At 46.9% G+C, this 27,898-nt stretch overlaps 2 protein-coding genes across 8 annotated transcripts in view; one reads left to right on the top strand and one right to left on the bottom strand.

Moving 5' to 3' along the window:
- Positions 1 to 27,898, top strand: part of TEDC2 (tubulin epsilon and delta complex 2) — a 206,158-nt gene that overhangs the window by 63,610 nt on the left and 114,650 nt on the right. The gene's annotated exons all lie outside the window — the stretch shown is intronic.
- The window catches only part of LOC130283916 (ankyrin repeat and fibronectin type-III domain-containing protein 1-like), a 443,479-nt gene that overhangs the window by 414,858 nt on the left and 723 nt on the right, over positions 1 to 27,898 (bottom strand). For 3 of the 6 annotated variants that reach the window (XM_056533657.1, XM_056533658.1, XM_056533662.1), the window contains exons 2-3: positions 12,566 to 12,694; positions 10,982 to 11,060 (exon numbers count right to left, since the gene is read on the bottom strand). The exons of 2 other annotated variants lie outside the window; for them this stretch is intronic. The gene's annotated coding sequence lies outside the window, so the exon portion shown is untranslated. The remainder of the gene's footprint in view (positions 1 to 10,981; positions 11,061 to 12,565; positions 12,695 to 27,898) is intronic. One more of the 6 variants, XM_056533663.1, reaches the window with a different exon arrangement.

Here is a 27,898-nt window from a genome sequence, read left to right as displayed (position 1 = left end):
CAGGCTTAGGAGAGGTTTTTAAGTTCTTTTTCTAATTTGGGCAAAGGAGACACTATTAATAAAGGTCTGGAGCATTAAATTAAATAGGGGATAAGTTATAGATCACGGGGGGTCCGACCGATGGGACCCCGTCGCAATCTCCTGTACGGGGCCTCGTCAGTCCACAGGAAGTGTGGTGCCGACCCCCCGCAGGAAGCCAAGGCAGACACGCCCCCTCCATGTATTTCTATGGGATACATGCAGGGGGCGTGTTGGCCGCTGCGTCATGTGGGGGACAGATCACCTCCTTCCTGGGGACTGCCGCGGCCCCATACAGGAGATCGCAGGGGGGTCCCAGCGGGCATGACCCCCCCCCCCCCCCCATGATTTATAACTTATCCCCTATCCTTAGTTATATTCCTCTACAGTACTCCTTTAACAAAGGAGGAAATTACTACTGTGTGGGGGCACAAAGGAAGGCAATTCTACTGTGTGGGGGCAGAAAGGAAGGCAATTCTACTGTGTGGGGACACAAAGGAAGGCAATTCTACTGTGTTGGGGCACAAAGGAAGGCAATTCTACTGTGTGGGGGCACAAAGGAAGGCAATTCTACTGTGTGGGGGCACAAAGGAAGGCAATTCTACTGTGTGGGGGCACAAAGGAAGGCAATTCTACTGTGTTGGGGCACAAAGGAAGGCAATTCTACTGTGTTGGGGCACAAAGGAAGGCAATTCTACTGTGTTGGGGCACAAAGGAAGGCAATTCTACTGTGTGGGGGCACAAAGGAAGGCAATTCTACTGTGTTGGGGCACAAAGGAAGGCAATTCTACTGTGTTGGGGCACAAAGGAAGGCAATTCTACTGTGTTGGGGAACAAAGGAAGGCAATTCTACTGTGTGGGGGCACAAAGGAAGGCAATTCTACTGTGTGGGGGCACAAAGGAAGGCAATTCTACTGTGTTGGGGCACAAAGGAAGGCAATTCTACTGTGTTGGGGCACAAAGGAAGGCAATTCTACTGTGTGGGGGCACAAAGGAAGGCAATTCTACTGTGTTGGGGCACAAAGGAAGGCAATTCTACTGTGTGGGGGCACAAAGTAAGGCAATTCTACTGTGTTGGGGCACAAAGGAAGGCAATTCTACTGTGTTGGGGCACAAAGGAAGGCAATTCTACTGTGTGGGGGCACAAAGGAAGGCAATTCTACTGTGTGGGGGCAGAAAGGAAGGCAATTCTACTGTGTGGGGGCACAAAGAAAGGCAATTCTACTGTGTGGGGGCACAAAGGAAGGCAATTCTACTGTGTGGGGGCAGAAAGGAAGGCAATTCTACTGTGTGGGGGCAGAAAGGAAGGCAATTCTACTGTGTGGGGGCAGAAAGGAAGGCAATTCTACTGTGTGGGGGCACAAAGGAAGGCAATTCTACTGTGTTGGGGCACAAAGGAAGGCAATTCTACTGTGTTGGGGGCACAAAGGAAGGCAATTCTACTGTGTTGGGGGCACAAAGGAAGGCAATTCTACTGTGTTGGGGCACAAAGGAAGGCAATTCTACTGTGTGGGGACAGAAAGGAAGGCAATTCTACTGTGTGGGGGCACAAAGGAAGGCAATTCTACTGTGTGGGGGCACAAAGGAAGGCAATTCTACTGTGTGGGGGCAGAAAGGAAGGCAATTCTAGTGTGTGGGGGCAGAAAGGAAGGCAATTCTACTGTGTGGGGGCACAAAGGAAGGCAATTCTACTGTGTTGGGGCACAAAGGAAGGCAATTCTACTGTGTTGGGGCACAAAGGAAGGCAATTCTACTGTGTTGGGGCAGAAAGGAAGGCAATACTACTTTGTGGGGGCACAAAGGGAGACACTGCTCTTTAAGGTACTCAAAAGGAAACATTATCGCTGTGAGGGGGCACAAAAGAAAGCCCTAACTGTGTGGTGACACCAAGAGGAGCACTGTTACTATGTGGGAGCTAAAGGAGAGCACTGTTACTGTCTCTGAGGCCATATTGATGTGGCAGTAATGTAAGTATAATATGGCAGCATTATTTGTCCCTTGTATAGCTCTATTATTGGTAATATTGGCCTTGGTTTACTCTGCTTTGGCAAGTATAGTATGGCTGTATGGCTATGCACAGTATTATCATACATAGAAAACTGGTTGATAGCTATTTTTGTATATACCTATACTAGTGTTTCCCAACCAGGATTGCAAAACTACAACTCCCAGATTGCCTGGATAGCCAAAGGCTGTCCAGACATGCTGGGAATTGTAGTTTTGCAATACCTGGAGACATCCTGGTTGGGAAACACTCAACTATTCATATGTAGATACATCTCTATAGGCCCTTGCAATGCTACCAGGTCCAAAATTTGAAGCAACCACATAGGGATATAGTTAAGTGTGGTTGCCCAGTACAGGAGTTGCACCCCTGTACCATTGAGAGAGACTCCATTCCGTGACCCCTACACCTCCCCTTCACCTATGTGCCCTGAATATTTAAACAATGTATATGTTATCCAATGCAATGTACATAATTTGTTCTATGCCTTTAAGTACTGTTGTCATGTGATTGTGACCAGGGAATGTACCAGTGACCATGTGACCTACAGGGTGACCTATGGGACCCCTCCAGAGTGTTCCCATATAAGCCCTGGGTGGAGCTTCCTCAGTCTCTTTGAGTCTTTGCTGAGCTACAGTGAGGTCAAGTCCTGAGAGAGAGTCTGGTGTCCTAAAGAGGCCTAAAGTCTACCACGCAGCCACGGATCCACAAGTCCACTACCCCCCAGGTCCAAGTCAAAACCTGCTAAGCTACAAATGAGGTGATGTCTGTCATAGTCAGTCTCAGTCAAGTCAATCTAATTCAAATCTGTCTCAAGTCAGCGTGGCCCTGCATCAAAAGTCCACTATAAGTCCCAGCAAAGTCCCAGAGGATGATGAAGACTGGCCAGCAACCCCGGCAGAAGGTACGCTGGCATCTTCAAGTGGAGCGTTGCCGGTGAGGCTGCCCCTCACCACCGGACCTGGGGATCCTGGGCGGAGATCCCCACAGAGGAGTCAGAAGGGAGTACCCCAGCTGAGGCCGCTTTCTCTACCCCCAGCCCAAAAAAAGAACCCCAGGTCCAGAAGTCTGCAGTACGCCCACGGTCACCACCGTTGGCCCAGCGGCTATTTGGCGATGAGCCAGGACTGATCCACTATATGCAAGAGCACCTTCTTCCCCTGCCAGGGAAGCCCCGTACCGACGGCTCAGCTCGAGAGGGCTAAGAGAGAAGCCCAGGTGGCTGAAATAGTGGAGTAGATGAGGGCACAAAGAAGGAAGGAGTATGGGCCGAAGCTGCTACCCTATGAAGTGCACCAGGTGCAGCAGCAAAACACCAAAGTCCTGGAGGCCCTATACATCAGAATGTTGAATCATCCCCTAGAGGGAGAGCCACCCCTGAAGGCGCAGAGCTACAGTTGTGAAATTTGACAAAGTGCGGGGGTTTGGCACCCTCATGGACTGTCGTCATGGTGGGACCATTCTTGTGAATAGACATGCTGTTAAAAGGGACTATCTCCCCACACTATTGCATTCTCTTGCGAGCGGGGAGATCGTGGAATACACTCCTGTTCAAAGCGTGAGAGGAGAGTGGGTGGCAGCGGGGACCCGTCCGAAGAATCCCACGCAGATGGCCTTTGCATCTTTTCCTTCAGATGACTGGGACACCGATCCCTTTGGTTCATTGGCTCCTAAAACCAAGGAGCCTTGTCAAGGAGGAGAGGAGATCTACTTGCCCGAGGCACCTGTCATGGCAACAAGGTACCTGCATAAGTCATCTACAGATGTGCCCAAGCCTAATCCTGTTGCTGAGGAGGTTTGGCCTAACCAGCGGGCACCAACACTAGTGCCTCGGCCTACTCCGAACACACGAAGCTGGATAAAGTACAAACGTCTATATTGAGCCGTTACTAGTAGACTAATTGTATAAATTCATTTATTTGGTGCATTGCACCACTCACCACCCGATATCCGACCGATGTATAGCGTTTCAGGTATGGTACAATCTGTAGATGGTGAAGTAGACTGTTGAGGCTGACAATCAGAGCTACAGATCCTGGAATAGCGGCACAGCAAAGTGAAGATGAATCTCCCATTTTTTCCTCCCGCAGACTGTAACGGACATGCACCCGGCCTAGGGATGTCCGCGACTCGGGAAGGTGCCGCTCATCTGAGTGTCTTTCCTCACTGCAGAGTGGCACGGACGTGCGTCCATTCGAGATGTAAGTGGCTGTGGTCCGATACAGAAAGTTTACAGTGGTGTGGCTGGTACAGCGCAAAATACTGCCGCGGATTACGCGCTCGTATTACAGTGGTCCACCAATGATGGGATTCCAGCGGTTGCAAATAGATATAAAACTTCATTTAAAAGTTCATATACAGGTGGTATTGGGGTATAAATAATAAATGCTAAATGCGTTTTGGGGGGGTTACCTTCTTCAGTAGCGATGTATAGAATTCCCCATGTTAAATCAAGGTTTTTATAGTCTATGGATTTTGATTGACAGGTGTCTCTGTCATTGTGAAAATGTGGTCTGGATTTAATGACCTACATCTGGCACATGGGTCAATCTATGTATACCAATATTGTAAATATATAATTTATGATTAATTTATGATTAAATGAAATGAATAAAATAACATAATTAAGAAATAATGTGTATATCACCTTCATAAAAAAGGAGGACTTAGGGATCTGGGGGGGCAGAGGGGTCTGGAGGAGGACTTAGGGATCTGGGGGGACAGAGGGGTCTGGTGGAGGACTTAAAGGTTTGAGTAGACAGGTGTCTCAGGGGTCAGAGGGGTCTGGAGGAGGACTTAGGGGTCTGGAGGGGGGAGAAGGGTTGATGACGACAGAGGGGTAAGGATTCGGACAGTACAGGGGTTGGCAGTATTATTTTCAGACCACAGTATGTGGTAGGGTTATATTCAGGGCATAGTGTGTGGCAGTATTATATTCAGAAGCGCAGTATGTGGCAGTTATATTCAGGGGGCACAGTGTTTGCCATGGTTATAATAATTATTGTCTTCATATGGAACCAAGGATGTTCTGCCGTCAAACTCTGCCGAGGGAAGATGTAACTGGAAGAGGTCCTGGTGCCTGGACAAGATGAAGACAACAGAGAAGACATCTCCTGTGAGTCACTGTATCATTGTGTTTCCCAGCAGAGCTGTAGTCACTTGTATGTTCTGCAGAGATGATTGATGGGTGAAACTGTACCTCGATCTGTGGCTCTCCAGGCATGATGGGAGTTGTAGCTGAAGAACCACTTCAACCAAGGTGATTGGTGGGGGTCCCAGCAGAAAAATGGGCTGCTCAGTCTAAAATGCTCGGGCCTCTTTTTAGTGCCATTGCGGCCCTGGCCCAGACCATAGAAGAAAATTACATTTCACATGTAATATATCAGTCTGATCTGCAAGCCCTTCATAGCGCGTGAGCCGCACTGTCACTCATCACCAGTGTTATATTATAATGCACGGACGGTCAATAAAATCGATGCTTAAGCATGTAGGCGCTACACAAATGACTGGCAGCAGCTCTATTCACTGACAGCTCTGGGCGGCTTCTCCTCTTCATTTTCAAGAAGCAAGACGATTGATTTCATGGTGTTAATCTATATGGAACGAAGCAGAATCGATGAGGTGTTGTTGTGCTGTTGAATGTGTGGTAGTGGGGTGTAATGAGGGCAGGTGTTGTTACCCTAGGGGCAGATGGCATTAACCCCTTGTATTCGCGACGCTAGGGCATGGTTTAGCCTATAACCACTTGAAGGTATACCACTAGATCCTGGGCTAGGCACAGGGGCAATAATGACTCCGACGCCAAGTTACGGACAACGGTAGCTTTACTGAGGGTAGACAGTTGGTAAAGTATATACAGTTCAGCGAGGGCCCAAGGAGGTGACCAGTGACGCAGAGACCTTAAGGGCTTGCTGGGAGTTGTAGTAGGACTGGACAATTGAATGCAGACCACGCTGACCTGACAGATGACAGGGACTGACTTGACTTGACTCATAAAGCTGTGACTTTATCTTACTTGACTTGATGGTGGCTGCAGGACTGGACTTTGAGGTCTCTAACACTCTGGACACACACACTAGACAAGACTGCACTGGACCTCAGCAGAAGAGCAGAGCTCAAAGAGAGAGAAGCTCCACCCAGGGCTTATATGGGGGAGACTAGCAGGGAGGCCATAGGTCACTCTTGGGATCACCTGGTCACTGGTACCTCCTGGGTAACAATCACATGACATGACTCTTAAAGATACAACACATTTTATAATACAATATACTGCAGAACATATGTACAGGGGGGGAAACAGGTGCAAGGGGCAACATCTCCCATACTGGGCGACCACAAATGGCTCTAATCTTGGACACACAACATTATTGTTTTTTATGAAGTGATGGGAGAGTGTGGGAAGACGGAGCAGGGAGTGATCCTACAAAGTCTATGGATAAATCTGTATAGCATAGCTGCAATGGACTAATTTTAGGGATAGTGAAGAGCACAACATGTTGCTTCTGTGTCAGTTTTTCAAAGACCATTGGCATGTAAATCAGTTGTAATCCACCTCTTCTGCTACTGCTCTGCCTGTGTAAGAACCCGTTACATTGTGGTCCTAAGTTTGCATGTATTATTCATGGTGGTAGTACCCAGCGCTTCCCATTCTTCCTACCTCAACTTTGTGGAAGAGGAAAAGAAACAATGATACAAAGCGAAATGAACGTGCCCACTCTTAATCTTCGCATACATGTCAACGATGAACTGATTGAATAATAATACAGTTTAATGCGGTACTCCGGGGGGGGGGGGGGTGGGGGGTGAAGTGTTTTTAAATAAACTGCTGCCAGAAAGTTATACAGATTTGTAATTACTTTTATCTAAAAATCTTAGATACACGCTCTGGGCACTGATTACAAACGGGGGGCCGCGTGCATGATCCTGGGGGTCCCCAGCGGCGGGACTCCTGCAATCAGGCATCTTATCCCCTATCCTTTGGATAGGGGATAAGATGTTTAAGCACCGGAGTACCCCTTTAAGCAATTATACATTACAACTGTACATCACATGACCTGGGAAAGGTCCTATACATTTATATTATCTATATATATTAAACAATATACATAATTTATATGAGGCCACCAGGAGTAAGCCTGGCAGGAGAGCCCTATGGGAATGAAGGGACTCTGGCTGAGCGGACTTTAGACAGGAACAGGTCCTGTACCGGGACACCACACTTGTGACCTCTATAGCTTTGCCACTGGGCAGACCCTTTAGATCAGTGGTCTTCAACCTGTGGACCTCTAGATGTTGCAAAACTACAACTCCCAACATGCCCGGACAGCCGTTGGCTGTCCGGGCATGCTGGGAGTTATAGTTTTGCAACATCTGGAGGGCCACAGGTTGGAGACCACTGCTTCAGAGCAATGATTTCTAACCAGCTGTTACAAAACTACAACTACCAGCATGCCCAGACAGCTGGCTTCACACTGCCTGGGAAACACTGCTTTATATAGTGAACAATGAATTCAGCATTTTATTCAGCGCATAATAAAAGTTGTAGCTAGAGAGCCGGAGGTTGTGCAACACTAAGTTAGGTTATAATGGAAATAGAATAGGTGAATCATGGTTCATTCATTTCTGGATTAGATAGCATGTATCTTTATTTTAATACTTGCTCAGTAACTCCACCTAGTGTAAAATCAAGCTCATTGTACGAATGAGAAAAACAAGGTACGGTGTCTGTGTATAACCTATCACCAAGGAAACGAATGATTGAGCAATTTACTCATGCAGTTGTACTTTTTGTTAATGAAAGTGCATATGTCAACCATGCTTTCAAATGTGCAAAGCTAACGAGATGTTACATGGATATGTAGTGCCAAGATTCCTGTCTGCACATCAGGGATCGACCGATATCGATTTTTTTAGGGCCGATACCGATAATCTGCGACCTTTTAGGCTGATAGCCGATAACTTAAACCGATATTCCGGTATAAATTATGGGCTATTACCATCAAATTTAAATCAATGAACTGCAGCGGCTTTTGCGGGGCCAGAGACCACCACCGCCACCCGCTTCTCTCCCCCTGCCTGTCCTGGGGTACTCCCTAGTCCAACCACCACCGCCGCCGCTGCCCCATTGCCTCCCCCATCCCCGGTTTTATAATTACCTGTTCCCGGGGCCCAGGGTCCGCGCTACTTCTGGCTCCGGCGGCGTCCTGAGCTGTCACTGTGCGCACTGACGGTGACTCCACGTTGAGGACGTCACGCGTCATTGCGCTGCGCAGCGCGCAGGACGCCGCAGGAGCCAGAAGTAGCACGGACCCCGGGAACAGGTAATTATAAAACCGGGGATGGGGGAGGCAATAGGGCAGTGGCGGCGGCGGGTAATTGCCGATATCGATAATGTCCAAAATCGTGAATATTGGCCAAACTGATAATCGGTTGATCCCTACTGCACATTATCCTGTGTAGTATCATTACAATCATCGTATCATTGTAGTATCATGTCTGTTGCATTCATGTTTCTCTTCCAAGACAACCACTTACTAAAAAAATCGTAACATAACAGTTGATATGTTGCTTTGTCCAGCCCCACATTTAATAATAGTGGTACTCCGCCTCTAGCGGTAAGATGTCTAATTACAGGGGTCCCACCGATGGGACCCCCCGCGATCTCCATGCAGCACTCTGCGTTCTTAAAGTTATTTTCAGAACGCTTGGTTTGGGTGACCATGGTTGTGACGTCATGCCACGCCCCCTTGTGACGCCATGCCCCCTCCATTCATGTCTATGGGAGAGGGTGTGGTGTCACTAGGGGGTGTGGCGTGATATCACTGTCACCCAAACCAAGCTTTCTGAAAATAACTTTCAGTACATCGGAAGCTGCACAGAGATCACAGGTGTCCCATCTGCGGGATCCCCACAATCAGACAGATTAGATCCTTTGGATAGGGGGTAAGATGTCTAGGGGCAGAGTGCCCCTTTAAAGGAGTAGTCCAGTGCTGAAAAACAAATCCTCTTATTCTAAGGATAGGGGATAAGTTTCTGATCGCGGGGGGTCCAACCGCTGGGGCCCCCTCCAATCTCCTGTACAGGGCCCCTGCTCGCTGGTCGGATAGCGGGTGTCGACCAGCGCACAAAGCAGCGGCTGACACGCCCCCTCAATACAACTCTATGGCAAAGCCGGAGCCCTGCCTTCGGCAATCTCCGGCTCTGCCATAGCGCTGTATTGAGTGTCAGCCGTTGCTTCGTGCGGTGGTCGACACCCGCTATCCGACCAGCGAGCAGGGGCCATGTACAGGAGATCGCGGGGTCGGACCCCCCAGGATCTGAAACTTATCCCCTATCCTTAGGATAGGGGACAAGTTTTTCAGCACTGGACTACTCCTTTAATGCATAAGTTACTAGGTTGTAATACATGAGCTACTATGTTATGTTGTATGTGGTACTACCTTATAATGCATGAGCTACTATGTTATACATATGGGGGGCCAAGTCCTCCAGAGCCGCAGCCACTCTTATTTTGTCATAACAAAAAATACCCCCGTGGAAAGACGGGTACGTTTCCAACTGTAAACAACACATAATCCCTAACCAGGGATCAATAATACTCTTTCTTTTTATCCCCACACTAAAACGGTGATTGGCCAAGCAGGCCATCACTCCCGAGACCCGTTTGTCTTGGAAGGTGGGGGCCAGAGTGCTCCGAGATTAGAGACTGGCCTCGTTCTGGAGATCGTGGGGGTCCCAGCAGTCAGTCCCCTGTGATCAGACACTTATCCCCTTTCCTGTGGATAGGGGACAAAATTGGCATCACTGGACAGACCCTTTAAAGGGAACCAATCAGTAGATTTTAGCATATATATAACGCTTGGATATGCTGAAATCATTATCCTCACCATCCCCGGGGGATGTTTGTGCCCCCAGGGATGATGAAGATATTAAGTTATAAATTCCCCCTGGGCCGCCCGGCAAGAAGTCCCCTGGGCGGGGACTTACACTTACCAGCTTCTTACACTGCGGCCATGTCCCCGACGGCTTGAATGACAGCTCGCGTCACCACTCTGCTACTTAAGCAGACGGAGCAGAGCGGTGACGTGAGCCATCATTCAATCCGTCAGGGCGGGGCCACCGCCGCAGCGAAAGGAGCTGATAAGTGTAAGTCCCTGCCCAGGGGACTACTTGCCGGGCGGCCCAGGGGGAATTTATATATTAATATCTTTACCATCCCTGGGGGCACAAACGTCCCCCGGGGATGGTGCGGATAATGATTTTAGCATATATAAGGCATTGCCAAGCGTCATATATCTGCTAAAATATGCTGATTGGTTCCCTTTAAAAGTAAATTCCGCAAGGAAAATTTCCTTGGTGAATTCCTATGTGGATTCATGATCTTCCAGCTCTGTGATAAATTCAGCAGAAAATATCTGAAACCGGCGCTTATGTCCATGGTCAGTTTGCTGCGGACATAAGCGCTGACATTGACAAGCAATCTGACGTATTCTGGCGAATCGATTTAATCTCCCGGGGGGAATTCAGATCTGCATAGAAAGTTGTGTAGTGAAACTTCCGCTGATGTCACTCAGCAGAGGAGATCCCATTGTAATCAATAAGGCATTTCTCCTTGCAATGAACGTACTCTCATGCAGATTGTCACAATCATTTTACAGAAAGTCACTCTATTTGTGGGAGATCAGGCTAATTTTACACATTGAGTCTGTGACTCAGATCTCATTACGTAGTTGTGTTTCTTGGTAACAGTCTACATCAGGTGCAATACCTTGAAGTGGTAGAAATAGAACTGCACTAGACAGCGCTCCAGAAGGTGATCACAGCTGTATGACTGGGAGCTGCCTAAAAAATTAAAGGGGTACTCCACTGGAAAACTTTTTTTCTAAATCAACTGGAGCCAGAAAGTTTAAACAGATTTGTAAATTATAAATGCAAAAAGAAGCACATACGTGCACTCACCGCAAAGCAGGGACAATCGAGCCTGGAGGTCCGGTGGCTGTAACGGGATGCCGGGTCTCGGCGTCGGCGCTGGTGTGTGCTTGAAATTGCAGACAGAAATTCTGCTCACTAAAATGTACATGCGAGTCAATGGGTTTTCCGTCCTCAAATTCACACTTCGGAATTTTTTAAACGGAATTTGTGAGCGGAAAATTCACATTCAAATTTCCACCTGAAGAACGGTGGTGCTCATTCTTTAGGCGGATCTACTGGCGGAAGACATTGCCGTTTGTTGGGGACGGCAATATCCACGCAGCCGCACTTAGAATTTCTAGATGGAATTTTTCCGTGTGGAGATTCCGTAGTGTGAACCTAGATTGAGGTTGAAGGACCTCTATATGCTGCCTTTACATGTGCCTGCTCGAAGTGGCAATACGCTGCTACGAACAGACACTCTGTGATGTGCGAGTCGCCGCGCGCATGCGCAGCAGCTCTCGGCCTAGCTCATTGAGCAGGGGGGAGCGGCCGCGATGTGTGCGAGTACACCGTGCATGCGGGGCGACTTGCACATCACTTCAGTGTGCCTGCACCTAGCGGCGTATTGCCGCTCCGAGCAGGCACATGTATAGGCAGCATAGGTCCTTCAGCAGCGGATCTGCAGCGTAAAATACGCTGTAAATCGGCTCGTCTGAACATACCCTAAGGGTCTATTTACATTTCAGAATTTCCGCTTGCGGAATTGCGCCTCAAATCAAAGCCCATAGACTTCTATGGAATTCCACACTCCCATTCACACTTCTGAATTTCCGCTTGCGGAATTCTGCAAGCGGAAATTCAGAAGTGTGAATGGGAGTGCGTAATTCCATAGAAGTCTATGGGCTTTAATCTGAGGTGGAATTCTGCAAGCGGTAATTCTGCCATGTAAATAGACCCTTAAAGGGGTATTCCGGGCAAAAACATCTTATCCCCTATCGAAAGGATAGGGGATAAGATGTCTGATCGCGGGGGGGCCCGCCGCTGGGACCCCCCGCGATCTCCCTGCAGCAGCCCACATTCTATGCGTAGTTGCGTCTGAAGTTATGGAAACCGCTGGGCTTCCGAGACGGGGACGTGACATCACGCCACGCCCCCTCCATTCATGTCTATGGGAGGGGGCGTTGCAGCCGTTACCCCCCCCCTCCCATAGAAATGAATTGAGGGGGCGTGGTGTGACGTCACGTCCCCATCTCGGAAGCCCGGCGGTTTCCGAAACTTCAGACGCAGCTACGCATAGAATGCGGGCTGCTGCAGGGAGATTACAGGGAGTCCCAGCGGCGGCCCCCCCCCCCCCCCCCCCCCCCCGCGATCAGACATCTTATCCCCTATCCTTTCGATAGGGGATAAGATATTTTTGCCCGGAATACCCCTTTAATTTTTTTTCCAGTGCACACAATATTATAAATAAAGGGACCTCTCAGCTCAGTACATAATGGATTCTCAGTGATTTGACTGTGGAGTTCAACATTTTAACACTTAAAATATACAATTTATCACAGAAAGGATACAAATTGAATAAAGGAGAGCACTTAATCCTATTACAATGCAATTATAAAAGTAATTAAATACCCGAGTGTTGGCAGCGAGGCAGAATTATTAGTCGGTTATCTCACAGAGAAGGCAGTTCTCATAACCAGCACAACCACATATTGACACTTATGATATTCCGGATACCCCGCCGACAAAGCTTATCCAGCACTGCAGAAAAAGACAATGCTAAATTATTACTTTCCCATTTCACACTTTGTTATCTGTAATTGCTTAGGTTTATTAAGCATATGTATAACTTTTTCCCAGTGTATGAAAGCAAAATATTGTCTGCACTTCTGGAAACGTTCAGAGACGCTGATTAGATGAACCATTCACATAAATAGCTGTGATTTCAATAAAATAAAAATCAAGAAGTATTCAGAGTTTATTGTGTACGCAGCTGATCTGTAGAAATAGGTAATCCTAGCATATGGGGTCTGTAGAAGGAAATCATACAGAAGGATAACGTAATACAGAATTGTAAATTACTTCTGTTTAAAAATCTTCATCCTTCCAGTACATATCAGCTGCTGTATGCTCCAGAGAAAGTTGTGTAGCTCTTTCTAGTGTCTAGTGCTCTCTGCTGACACCTCTGTCTGAGTCAGAAACTGTCCAGAGCAGGAGCAAATCCCCATAATGAATTTCTCCTGCTCTGGACAGTTCCTGACACGGACAGAGGTGTCAGCAGAGAGCAATTCCTGTGAACACAGCAGTCCAGAACCGTTCAGTGTGAGAAGCTGTCAGGTGTGTCTCTTTTGAGCTCCAGACTTCCAGAGAAGCAGCGTTTTCCATCAAGCCTTTCCCAGGGGTGTGGCAGGCTCCCTGGGAGAGCTTTCCTGCATGGAGCCTCAGGCCTCCATTCCCCGTTCTTCAAGGCTGGCGGGGGGTGGAGAGAAAACTGCTACAGCCATTGTTCCGTCCGGAGGCAGAAGATCCAGCAGAGTCTGCAGCAATGCAGGCTCTGCTCCTCTGGCAAAGGGTGCCAGCCAGAGATCTGGTGGAAGAAATGCGAGGAGAAAAAGTGTGGAGTTGTGGGCTGAGAGAGGGCCCAAAGAGTCCAGCTCCACATACTGTTTCCGAATGACTGCACGATTTGCTGAGTATGAACGGTGCGGTAAGGAGTTGAGGTCGGCAAGAGAGGACCTGCGTGGGACTTCGAGTCTGGCAAACTCTGGGTCCAAGAGAAACAGGCCAGAGTTTAAAAGGAAGATCACAGCCCTGAAAGCTCAGATAACAAAGCTGGAGGAGAGGAGAGCAGAGATCCTGGAGGGGAGCGGTCTCTTAAGGGAGAAGCTGGAGAACAAAGACAGGTTTGCCGCCATGAAATCCCCAGGTAAGGTGGAGGTGGATGATGGGGAGAGTAGTGGCGGTGAGGATGGTCGTGATGGAGTAAAGGAGGAGGAGAAGGTGGAGGAAAATGTACAGATGGTAGAGGAGGATACTGCGCATGTTTCTACTCCCTGTGTCACCACCCAGGACAGCTACATTGAGCCGGCACAGGTGGCGCTTCCGCTTAGTGAAAGCGAAGAGGAGGATGTGGAGAGTGAGGCTGGGGGATTGCTGAGGGCGATCGTAATGCAGGAGTCCCCAGCCCACCTCCAGCATTTCACTTTTGGAGATGACCCATGTGAGGATGTGGCAGTGAAGCATAAGGCAAAGAAACATAAGATCCAGGAAACTGTGCAGTATGTCTTTGTTCCTTTCCAGCAGTCTGGGCCAGTTGCAAAGCTGGTTCAGGCTGCTGGGCCCCCCAGACTGCCAGACCCCGTTTCTGTGGTGAAACGGAGCCAGCATGGGGGGTACAGCATGGCGTCAGTAAAGGCTGTGGACGCAATAGAAGTGAAGCCCACCCATCCTGCCGGTAGGGAGGGGCAGGAAGGGCTCATGGTGGGCAGCTCTGGCACTATAGGACCGCCCCAGGGTGGCGGGGGGCGTGTCCAAGTGCCAGAGGCGAGCTATGCCGCCATGTGCTCGGGGGGCGGTTCCCCGAGTGCTGTGGGCACTACCGGCACTGCAGGGCACTCCTCTGTGAGGGGGGGGGGGGGTGTCCGGGTGCCGGTGGCAGAGTGTGGTAGGTCCATGTGCTCGGGGGGCGGTCCTCCGAGTATAGTGTGTTCTGCGGGCACTGTGGGGCACTCCTCTGTGAGGGGGGGGGGGGGGGGGGGAGTGTCCGGGTGCCGGAATCATCCGCGGTCGGGCAAAGCAGGTGCTGGCATTGTGGGAGGAGCTGGGGTGCACCCGGTGGGGCAGCCTCAGACGCGGAAAATAACACCAGCCATGGAGGAGGAGCCATCGGTGTCGACCCCAGCAGCAGCACCTAAGTCGGAGAAAAAGACTATTCTGAAGCCAGCAATACTACAACTCCCAGCCAGCCCAGAATCTATTAGTCAGGTCAAGAGTGCAGGGTGTGTGAATGCTGAGTGTAGTAGTGTTGTGGAAAAGAGGAGTGTATGTGGGAGTGTCAGTGGAGTGAATGTTGGTGGGAGTGGTAGTGGTATGAATGGGAAGTCTGGTGTGGATGAGAGTAGTGGTGTGAATGGTGGTATAGATGGCTCTGAATCTGGTTCTGGGTCTGGTCTGGCTGCCCCCCCCCCCCCCCCCCGGTAGTGACTGCTCCTAGGAGCTATGCCAATGTCACTGCCGGGGGTTCAGGGGGGACCCCTTCTCCGTCCGGCCCTGGAGGCCATTTGCAACAGCGCCTCCTGGAGGCTCTACGCAGGGGTGACAGGTCGATCCAGGTAGAGGGAAGGGGTGAGGTCGACCTGTCTTTCTGGATAGAGAGGCACGGTTTGGTGGCTTTCCGAGAGCGGAATGGGGAGGTGGTCTGGTCCCTCCCGACATCCGGGCAGGAAAAAAATCGTAGGAATGTGGTCCGTCTGATTTGGAGGGGCGAGGATGCGTGTCCACCTCGCGCTAAAGTGGTTGAGCTCCTCCTTCAGATGGAATTCAGGGCGAGTGACATCTTTGCCCTGATTCACCCCTACGGTTCGTCTGAGTTTGACGTCAGTTTCGTTCGGCCAGAGGGTCTTGAACTCTTCTGGTCAAACTACGAAGTGGCGAAGAACGAGCCCGGCTTGTGGGATTTCGCTGTAAAGGCGATTTCCCGTCAGAACTCTGTCAAGAAAGTGACCGTTTTGACCCGTAATGAGTCGCTTTCTTGCTATGACATCATGACCTGGCTCGGTCGGTATGGGGATGTGACGGACATGCCCAAGAAAAACTTTGATGAGCACGGGATCTGGTCTGGAGCCTGGACGTTTTCCGTCAAACTCAAGCGTTCAGGCAGTACGGTTGCCCACATTCCGTCAGCCGCCTTCCTTGGACGTGATAGGATTCAGGTCTTCTACCAGGGGCAGCCTAAGGTCTGTCACAGGTGTGGCAGCCCCACCCACTTTAGCGCAGCCTGTACTGTGCAGGTCTGCGCTTTGTGTGGTGGGGTGGGTCATCTGGCCGCATCCTGTCAGGCAAGGATGGGGGCGCAACAGGGCTTGTGAGGAGGAAAAAGGGCCCCGCCAAACTAAGGCGGGAGGAAAATCGCAGGAGTAGGGAGCTGGAGAGTGCCCAGGTGGCGGGGGTAGCTTCAGCCCCTGCTCCTGAAGCTGGCCCTGTAACTGCTGAAGCCCTGGAGGAGAACGTGCTAGATGAGGAGATCAGGAGGCTGTGCAAAGAGGATGGCAATATGGCCGACCCTTCTGATTCCTCCCACTATGAAAGTGTGGATGAGGATAGTGGGGAGAGGCCTAAAAAGAAAGATAAGGGCAAAAGGAAAGGGAGAAAGAAGAGGTCCGAGTCCTCTGTTCCTTGTACTACGGGCCAGGTCCAAAACGGAAGCCTGACTGCCCCCCCCCCTCTGATTGACCTGTCAAACCAGTACCTCGTCCTCGATACCATCTCCTCCCCCTCCTTGGAGGGGGAGAGTGAGGGCGGGGTGCCTAGGTAGAAAGAGCCTCTGGGGGGAACTGGGCCCTGTCCTGTTGAGGCGCCTTCCTCGGAGGGCAGGGCTAGACCGGGGCTGGAGGGAGACGGGGACAATATGGATATATCTGAGTCTAAAAAAAGATCAAAGAGTGGTCCTGCCCTCTCGTCTTTTTCGGGGGAAGAGGGGACCAAAAAGAAAGGAAAGAAAAAGTAAAGGGTGTGGCCGTCTAATTTAATCACCCTGTATGGCGGCACTCACCCCATTGACACTGGCATCTATTAATTGTGCCAGCATAAAGTCTGATACGGCTAGATTTGCAGCCTTTGATTTTCTCGGCCGTGTTGAAGCCGACATTTTCTTTTTACAAGAGACCAGGTTGTCAGATCTAGCCTCTCTGGTAAAAGCCAGAAGAGAGTGGAGGCGTAGTCCCTCCCACTGGTCTCTTGCAGCTGAGCTGTATAGTGGGGTGGCAGTCCTTTTTACCGCTCCTGTTGAATGCCGACGGGTTATTGAATTAGAAATGGGGAGGTGCCTGATCATTGATGTCTTCATGAAGGGACAAGAGCTCCGGCTCATTAACATCTACGCCCCGCAAACTAAGCGGGCCGTAAAGACCTCTTTATTAGGATTAAGCCCTTTCTTTTTATGAGTCGGCAAGTGATCTTTGGAGGGGATTTCAATAATGTCACGAGGTCCCAAGATAGGAGAGGCTCCAATGGTCCGCTGACTTGCGATAGTGTGGCACTGATTAGCATAGCTAGAGAAGCTCGCCTAGAGGACGCCCACATCCGGAGCCCCTCGGGCCACGCGGGTTTCACCTATCATCAAGGTAGTCGCAGGTCTAGGATAGATAGGTTTTATTTAAAGGAGGAAGCCGTCTCTTCCGCAGTGTCCGTGGTTGAGGTGGAGTTCTCTGATCACTGTATGATTTTGTTTTCCCTGAATGTTTCAGAGACCCCCCGGATGGGTAAAGGTTATTGGAAGCTGAATTCGTCCCTCCTGGAGGAAGCGGAGGTAAGACAGTCCTTTGAGGATTTTCTTCAGAGTCAGGTACCTTTACTGGACCTATGTAGTAGTAAGTCAGTGGTGGGAGATATTCAAGAAGCACGTTGTGGGGTTCTTCTGCCAGCTCTCGAGCCTCAGGTCCCTGAACAGGTACTGCTTGTATCAGGGTCTGAGGAGGAAACTCTAGCTTCTCGTTTCGACTGGAGGTAGCTGAGAGGATATCTCCAGAGTGAAATCCTTGCTGATGAGGTGTCAGTACGATAGGCACGCATCTTTGGTTTTTGAGAGGGATTTCGGGAAGTACCGCTCACCCGACCCTTACAGAAACTGTAAGATGTCAGTGAGTAGTAAAATCATTTCAGGACTGATTGATAGTACAGGATCCCTGAATCGGTCCAGATCAGGGATCTTGGAGGTCGTCAGATCCTTCTACTCACACCTCTTGGGGAGGAAGGATCTAGATCGAGACGAGGTCGGTTTTCCTGGCTGAAACCATTCCTGAGCCAGGGGTAGACCCCTCTCTTGGCGTTTTGGCAGAAGAGATCAGTGAAGAGGGAGTGAGACTAGCGATCGAGGGGCTTGCCCCTAAGAAGTTGCTAGGTCCGGATGGCTTAACATCTGAGTGGTACAGGACCTTTAAGGAGTCTTTAGCTCCTTTCTTGACTGAGGTATTCAATGAGTGTCTCTCCTCGGGCACTCTGCCGAAGTCAATAAGGAGGTCAACCCTGATTCTTCTCTCAAAGGGTAAAGATCCCAGCCATATTGAGAATTGGAGGCCCATAGCTCTTCTCAATACGGACAGGAAGCTTCTGACCAAAATACTGTTTAATCGGCTGGTGAAGTTTGCACCCCGACTCCTTTCGGAGGCCCAGCACTGCACTGTTCCGGGCCGAAGCACCTTAAGTGCTGTCCTTAGTGTCAGGGAGGCAGTGGAGCGGAGTAGTGCAGGTCTCTGGAAGGGGTACTTGCTGTCCTTGGATCAGGCCAAAGCATTTGATCGGGTGAACCACGAGTACCTCTGGTCCGTCCTCCTGAGATATGGCTTACCGAGTACTTTTGTTAATTGGCTTAAGATCTTGTATGCAGGGGCAGAGAGTTTCCCGCTGGTGAACGGGTGGTCTGGCCACTCTTTTGAGGTGGGGTCCGGAGTCCATCAGGGTTGTCCTTTGAACCCGCTCTTATATGTGTTCGCGATCAATCCCTTCCTTAGGAGGGTGAGTCGTGGACCATTGGCGGGAGTCGGGATGAGTCTGGCAGAGCCGGCTGTCACCCAGAGAGGGGTGACGTACGCTGACGATGTCACTATTTTCGTCTCAGAGAGAGAGGAGGTCGATATGGTGATGTTGGAGATGGACCGCTACTCGGAGGCATCCGGGTCTAAGATCAACCGGGATAAGTGTGAGAGTCTCTGGCTGGGAGGGGGGATCCCACGTTTGATCTCCCGGACACCCTTCCAGGGCCCCAAGAATCAGCAAAAGTGGTTAGGTACTACACGTGGAACGCACAGTGTTTAGTGTCGACCCAGCAGAAAATCCTCTCTGAGGTGGAGGTCTGTAGGAATATCACCAGTGACCTCGGGAAGATCAGGTCTTTGGAGTATGGCAGTCTTGGTACCAGTAGGGCTTCTCTCCTGTGGAGAGGTTTTTCTTTTGATGTGCCCTAGGTACTAGACCTTTTAGGTAGAGTACCTTTATTTTGGTTAGGGGCAATGTTATAGGGATAGTGATAGGGTGAGAGCAGGGTCAGTTTTAATGGAGGGATAGAAGGAGGGATAGAATTAGGGAAAATTGTAGTTAGGGAAAGAGTTAAAAATTATTTTCATGTATCAAGTCTGCCATCCTTCATCCTGGTGGTGGGCTAATGCATGTGCACGCTAGCTTTTTGTTTTGTTTTAAGCTGATATGGTAAGAAGGGCTTACAGGTGACCAAACTTGGGCCTAAGGTGGTTTTGGTTCAGTGTGTATATGTTAGTATGTATATGTTTGTGTGTAAGTTGGTTGGGAGGAGTGCTAGGTGGGGAGGGTGTATTTGTGGGTGGTGGTGGTGTTTTTCTTTTCTTTTGGGGACCTGACATGGGTCAGTTAGGGACAGGACTTTGTGTATGAACGGTATGGACTCTGACCCATGTGCAGGAGGGGTGGTGTGGGAGAGGGTACAGTTTTAGTGTAGGGATTTTGGTAGGGTTTTCTATTGTTTTTGTAGGTTTTCTGTAGTGTATATATTTATTTTTAGTTAAATACTATATTATTATGTTCATGTGATTTTGTATGTATATTGTTTATATTTATATATATATATATATATATATATTTTTTTTTTTTAATTTTTTTTATATCATAGCATTACAGTGGTTATGGCAGTCGGACCAGTTATGTTGTTACGTGGTTTATTTGGTTTATTTCAGTTTATTTGGTATAGTGTATGTGTTTTGTTTTTTTTTTGTAGCCAGCTAGTGCTAATTTTTATGTTTGTTTATAGTTTGATAAGCCAAGGTGTTCTTTTTAACAAGGTGTTCTTTTTTTTTTTTTTTTTTTTTTGTAGCGGTGTGCTTGTTTTATTTTCTGTTTTGTTTTCTCGTTGTGTTTCCCGAGTATGGATGGTTTTGAGTTGTAGCCAGGTAGTGCTAAATTTTATTTTCATATTTTGATAAGCCTAGTTGCTATTTTTATGTTCATTTTTGGTATGTGTGTGAGTGTGTTGTTTGGTTCAGTTAGGTGGGTTGGCATATTTTAGGTTTTTGTAAAGCTGGGCTGTCCGGTTAGGCCGGGTTTTGTTTTTGTGTTTTTGGTACCAGTGTATTTCTTATTTATGTTATAGCTGGTTAAGCTTGTTTTGTGTTTTTGTATACGTTTTGTACTTTTATAATAAAAAAAGTGTGTCAGCAGAGAGCACTGTGGTCAGACTGGAAAGAACTACACAACTTTCTCTGGAGCATACAGCAACTGATAAGTACTGGAAGGATCAAGATTTTTAAACAGAAGTAATTTACAAATCTGTATTACGTTCTGGCACCAGTTGGTTTGAAAACATTTTTTTTCCACCGGAGTACCCATTCAAGACCAAAAAATGCTCGTTACAGCATGTTTTATATTGGTTCCTGCAGAACCTGTGGCATCACAATCTCAGTGCAGTCCTCTACCTTAGATCAATTTTTCAAAATTGTGTCCTGTTTGTAGGTCTCCAGCGCACCAGCATCAAGCCTGTATAGCATTGCACATAGCTGTATGGCTTCTTAGGAAGATCCATAAAGTCTGTACAGCAGTGGTCGCCAAAGTGTGGACCTCCTGATGTTACAAAATTACAACTCCCAATACAGGAAACCATGTTTTATCACCAATGCGAGTAGTCCCATCATACACTGGTCGCAGGCCCCATGCAGTGTGAACTCAGCCTTACCGGTATTGACAGCTATTGAAGAACTATTCCTGCCAATAGATATGTTGGATACATGACAAACCCCTTTATAAGTCTGTGTGGTACTGACGGTTTGGTTCTCATTCACAAACTGATGTCAAACACCGTACATGAGTGTTTCCCAAACAGTGTGCCCCTAGCTGTTGCAAAACTACAATATCCAGGATGCCCAGAGAGCCGTTCGCTGTGCGGGCATGCTGGGAGTTGTAGTTTTGCACAGCTGATGTTCCACAGTCTGGAGACTTAGGCTCTACACCAATGGTCTCCAAACTGTATACCATCTAGAGTTCCACAGTCTGAAGACCGCTGCTCTATACACTGCCGTGCAGGCTCCATGAGCTGCCATCTATCTGTAGATAGTCTCCCCTAGAAGGAAAATTTTGAGGACGAAATAAGTCTCTTACATAAAAATCTAATGGAGCATTCCAAAATGTTTATTGTCAGGTTCCTATTAAATTCATCAGCAGAAACCTCCATGTGCCTCTGGATGAAATCAGACACATGGACCAGAGTAGTGTTGAGCGGCATAGGCCATATTCGAATTCGCGAATATTCGCGAATATATGGGCGAATATTCGTCATATATTCGCGAATATTCGCATATTCGTTATATTCTCGTTTTATTTTCGCATATGCGAACATTCGCATTTGCGAAAATTAACATATGTGAATATTAGCATATTCAAAATTAGCATATGCGAAAATTCGCATATACGAAAATTTGCATATGCTTATTTTCGCATATGCGAATTTTCGCGCGCCAGTCTCACACAGTAGTATTAGAGCCTTCTTTACACCACACAAGCTGGAAGCAGAGAGGGGTGATCACTGTGATGTGTACTGGGAAGAAAAAAAAAAAAAAAAAAAAAAACAATATTCGTAATTACGAATATATAGCGCTATATTCGCGAAATTCGCGAATTCGCGAATATGCGATATTCGCGAATAATATTCGAATTGCGAATATTCGCGAGCAACACTAGACCAGAGTGATAGCACTGCGACAAAGTACATGTCTTGCATGATTCCCTAGGCTGGGGTATTTTGCTTAGTATTTGATATGTCTTCAGACAGGAGTCTGATAGAACCGGAGTGAGCACAGAGGAGTGCTAGTCCTGCCCTCACTTCCTGGACTTTGTCTTAGCCTGTGCTTCAGCTGGGACAAATATGCTGCTTCAGCCGGACTGGATTATATTTTGGATGGTATGGGGACCCCTAGTGTTTTTTTTTTATTTTTTTTACATTTTTTTAAAGCTATGATTTCTATGATTTTAAGAAGTATATTAGAAATGTTAATGTTTTGCCAAGATGAACAACATATAAAACGTTTTTGATTTTGACAGCGCCCACTTAAACTTTATGGGTCTGTATCAATACTGGTGCAAAGCAAAGTGGTGTAGCGGACTATAAAAACCAGTTAGATTCTTTGTGGAGAATGAAAGCAACTACCCGACTGGTTGCTATTGGTAACTACTCCACTTTTCATTTGCACCAGTTTTGATTCAACTTCCCCATTGCGTTAGCCCCAAACTTATTTATGAAAACTTTCTGAAACAGCGTTCCCCAGCTTGTGGCTTTTCATAAAACTACTCCTGTCATGCCCTGCAACTGCTTTACTGCCTAAGGCCATGTTCACACAGCGAAATGTCCACACGGATTCCCGCGGGAATATATATCGCACAGACATTCCGCTGGTTTCAATGGGATCCTGCTGCACTGTGCACACAGCAGAATTTCCTGATTCCAGCATCTGTAGAAAGAACAGATATGTCTATTCTTTGTGCAGATTCCGCTTGGAGATGTATTGGCGTCTATGAGACGCCGCATTTCTAAGCGGTCCTAGCGCCTGTCAGATCAATCAAATGTGAACGAATATCCGGGCGGAACCCGGCCTTAGGGTGGGTTCACACCACGATTTTGCTATACGGTTTCGACATACGGTTTCATAAAAAAAAAAAAAAAAATGTATGCATCCGTACAGAAAACCGTGCCCATAGACTTCCCATTCAAAACCGTATGCACCATATTGTATACAGTTGTCTTCATTTTTCACACCATACGGTTTTTTACTTTTTTTTTTTCCAGACAGAAAACCGTGGTCTACCACGTTTTTGGTCCAGGTGAATGAAGGGTACAAGAGTCTTGATAGAATAATACAGATCTGTAATGTTGTATGATGTGTATCTTAATTCTGTAATCTTGTATGATATATCTTGATTCTGCCGTTTGTAACCGCAAGGCTCGTATCGTACTTCTCGTTTTCTCAACTGCTGATTCCTAACTGTTGTGCACGTACATCCTGTTCTTGTGTTCTGCTGACTTGTAACTATTAAGCAACATGGTATATATATATATATGAACGTTGGCAAATAGTAAAACAGAGCGTACTTAGACGGTATCCTGTGTGCATGTATTTTGTTCCACACCTGACAAGACGCTCTCCTGGCCAGTACAAGCCTTAAGCCAAATTGGACCTAGTACCAGGGGTACAGAAAAGACAGAGAATCAGTACCAGGGGTACTGAGTAGATTATATGTTATACCTTTCAGCTGGGGGCTCATCCGGGGTCGAGAGGGTCATCCTCCGGACCGGTAAGAACCATATCCTTGTGTGGTATTGTCGACCCGGGGGGCACTGGCCACGTCTCGATTCCAGTAAGTATAACAGTTACTTTAATTTCGTGTCTGGGACACAGTATTACAGTATTTGCCTTCTGTTCAGGGAACAGGGGAAATGAGGAACTAAGAGTAATTTGACAATCCAGGGTGGTTGTCATGTTTCAATTTGGCTTAACGCTTACAAAAACTTCTTGTATTTCTGTTTAGTTCTGTTTAGTGTTTTACTTGTAACTTCCTTTTTTTTCCCCTTACGCTTAAGAAGACACGTGAGTATACTACCCATTGCTTTAATGTCTAGAGTAAGGTGCATATAACTGTTATAATACTAATAATAATAATAGTAATAATCTGCTGGTTCTCAAAACATCTGTAAGACGCCCCACCCTCCCGGCTAGAGGAAACTTGTTGACCCGGGATGTGGTGAAAGCAAGTGACAGTTTGTTCAGAGATACCGTGCATGCTCAGTGATTGGTGCAATTAAATCAGAGAATCCCTAATCTGTTGAGAGGAATCCAAATCCAGAGATTGTGGTTTTGCACCAATTACGGAACATGGGTTCCAAATCATCTAAGTCATATCCTCCTCCCCTTCCCGGTGAAACATGTAAGGCTTATGTGGCCCGAGTTAGCCCTACAGGATGGGATTTAGTGAATCCGTGGGTAGATGATATAGTTGGTTGGTCAGAAGGACTCCAGCCCATTCCCAAGGGAGGGGGCCAATGATAAATACCACCTGACCCCCACTCTAACAACTACATTTGTAATCTCGAGAAGGGTAGAGAGCGTATATGGAGAGAATTAGAAGAGGAACCAAGTTTTCAAACAAAAATCATCACTGCCCATTGCTGTGGCATGCAAACAAAAAAACTAGGTGAAACTGTTACTGAATTTTTGGGAAAGGTTCACAGCATGTTAGCGTTATGATGCAGGGCTGTGTAAATTGTTTGATAGGATTAGAGATTGTTGTCAGAAATAGAGACTCAAAGTTTTGGTGGAAAAGCAGGTGATTTGTGAAGGAGAAAGCATGTGAAGCAGTGTGAGGAATGTAGGATGAGCAGAGCTGACACTGCTGGAATAAATGAAGTGAAGATGAGTGTTCAATGCTATGGAATGGAGTGATGTGGTAAATCGCTAGGAAAGCCCTGTGTATGTGGTCATATGATGGCGTTTATAGGATGGTTCTTATGATATAAAGTATGTTATATATGTGTGAGGTGTATAGAATCAGGAGTGTATAGCAAATGACCAGTGAATGTTTTCCCTGTGAAGCTGTTGTGTTGTAATGAAAATGGTGTTAAAAGAAAAATATATTCACGTGGTATTAAATTGAACTATTTGATGATTTTTCATTAATTTCTTGCCTTCACAGTAACACAGGGTTGATGCCAAAAAAAATGAAATGTATCAGGAAATGCGATTAATTGTCTGATTATATTACAGGAGTAATAACAGAAGACATTTGGCCAAGAAGATAAAATAAATATAAAAAGTGATCACTAAATAATTGATAAATATTACTTTAGGCATTTACAATCAAGCTAATGGTTTACTGGATTATAAACAATGCGCATTGGAGATAATTATTTTTCAAATTTTTGAGAAAGCTGTGTACACTTTTATTTTTATATCTTTGGTGAGAATGTGGGCCCTGTGTGTTGTACGTTAAGTATTTGTAAATGTCGGTATTGTTACATGTTTCTTGTATGTCTCTTGATGTTAAGTAACACTGTCAGTAACACATGTGATACTAGACGTTTCATGGTGACTGACCAGAAATGGGGAAAGACAAGAAGCCAGACTCAAAGGGGCGGTGACTGGTGACATAGAGGTTTGGGAGGAGTAAGGCGGGGTTTACAGGGAGCATGACAGCTTCTTCTTCTTCGGATCTGGTGTAATTTTGTTTTTCAGGGGATATGTGTGTATGTGCATATATATATATATATATATATATATATATATATGCGTATATATATGTCTACTGTTTGAAATTGAGTATGTTCATAGTACCTGTATATACAATGTCCCGAGGGTGACCATTTAACCTTCCCTTCCTTTCGCATCATACCTGAATGCCCTGTAAACCTCCTGAGAAGAGACCTCATATGTAAACTCAAATTACATATCACTTCATCCCAGTCCAGGTTACATGTCACGTCTGACCTCGCACCCATAGTCACACCTGCAGGGTACTATCCTGCTGGACATTATCCTGTTATGTCCCCGACCCAAGTCCCACCTGAGGTAGACCCCATTGTCTGGTCACATGGTGACCATGATGTAGGACATATTGACTGTACACCATACAAGGCAAGACTCAAACCAGACATCCTCCCGGTCTACCAAAAACAGTACCCCTTGTCACGGGAAAAAAATCAAAGGTATCCGCCCTATGATCAAACATTTCCTACACACTTGAGTTTTAGAACATACTGTCTCTCCCTACTGCACTCCAATTAATCCGGTCCCCAAACCCGATGGTACTGTCTGTTTTGTACCAGACTTGAGAGCCATCAACAGACTAATTGTGCCTATTGCCCCTATAGTTCCTGATGTCACTCACCTGTTGTCATCAATCCCAGCACAGGCAACTCATTTTTCTGTCCTCGATCTGAAGAATGCTTTCTTCTCGATCCCAGTGGACAAAGAGACCAGACTCCTTTTTGCTTTTTCCTTTGAGGGACTACGGGGTTCCTGGGTAACTCGAGTGGTCACACATATATTAGATCTAGGAGCGATCCCCACAGAAGGAATAAAAGTTAGTTTCCACAGGACATCCGCAAGTACTGATCTTCTTAAGCCCAGCCAGATAGAAAGGTACTTACATGACCCAAAATGGCCAAATAACACCCTCTTTACTCAGGCTACTCAAGACGTAGACTGCTATAATATAACAGGACACCAACCATGTAATGACACGTCAGAATACCAACTTACTGATCCAATATGTAATAACCCAGATGTGGGCTACTGAGGTAGATTAGGGCAGATACCTTCCTGGTGTTACTTAACAAATGCCTCTAGACTCATTGACATAGTTAACAAACTTATCAATCAACATTCCTCTTTCTGGGAGCTCCCACGAGACATCTATTGGGTATGTGGTAGGGGTCAAAGGCACATGCACCCTAGCTAGACTTACCCCCTCCACCTTTGTCATATCCAACGACGACATTGACATGAGAGCAGCTCCTAAACATATGTTATACCGAAGAGCAGCAGATAACAAAGAAAGGGAAAACGGTAGGCCACATGTTGTACAAATGGGAATAACCAACAAGCTTTTTAGCACCATTTTTATATATCCAATGGTGATGCAAATATGGGATAAGTTAGTCGAAGCCACTAACTACCTCGATGACCAAATATATGACATTTTAGAAATTACTAATACCTCTGTGTCCGTGCAAAATCAACTGATGATAGTGACTAACCAACACGCAATAGTCTTGGACTATCTCACAGCAGCTCAAGGAGGGATGTGTCAAATCATAGGTCCTACTTGTTGCCATTACATAGACACTTCAGGAACAATTCAGATGCACCACCAGCTTGAGAACATACAAAAATTGAGGGACAAATATGCCAAAGACAATGAAATCAACAGGGATAAGTGGTGGGGGGATACCTTTTCAATATTGAATCCCGCTACCTGGCTCAAGGGCGTAGGAGGATGGATAGGGGGCGTTCTGCAGCTCATAATACACATTACTGTCATTGCCCTCATAGTATATGTATCAATAAAACTTATTTTCTTATGTATGAAACGCTGCAAGCCAAGACCTGCTGCAGATACTAAAATCCTCCTCTCCACCTCGTCAGACACCCAAGTCCCTCTACTTCACCATCACTTAGCAGAAGGCTATACTGCCTACATAAAGACTTTTCAAAAGAAAATAGAAAACAAGAAAAACCAAGTTGTCTAAAGTGACAACTGGTTTTAAGAGGGGATTGAAGGGTACAAGAGTCTTGATAGAATAATACAGATCTGTAATGTTGTATGATGTGTATCTTAATTCTGTAATCTTGTATGATATATCTTGATTCTGCCGTTTGTAACCGCAAGGCTCGTATCGTACTTCTCGTTTTCTCAACTGCTGATTCCTAACTGTTGTGCACGTACATCCTGTTCTTGTGTTCTGCTGACTTGTAACTATTAAGCAACATGGTATATATATATATATGAACGTTGGCAAATAGTAAAACAGAGCGTACTTAGACGGTATCCTGTGTGCATGTATTTTGTTCCACACCTGACAAGACGCTCTCCTGGCCAGTACAAGCCTTAAGCCAAATTGGACCTAGTACCAGGGGTACAGAAAAGACAGAGAATCAGTACCAGGGGTACTGAGTAGATTATTCAGCAATACCTTTCAGTGAACAACCGTATTAAACTGTATACGGTTTTTTTTAACATGGG

Source organism: Hyla sarda, chromosome 8 (genome assembly GCF_029499605.1).
Source record: "Hyla sarda isolate aHylSar1 chromosome 8, aHylSar1.hap1, whole genome shotgun sequence".
Lineage (NCBI taxonomy): Eukaryota > Metazoa > Chordata > Amphibia > Anura > Hylidae > Hyla > Hyla sarda.
The sequence above is the reverse complement of the archived record's forward strand: the minus strand, read 5'-3'. Positions and strand labels throughout refer to the sequence as shown.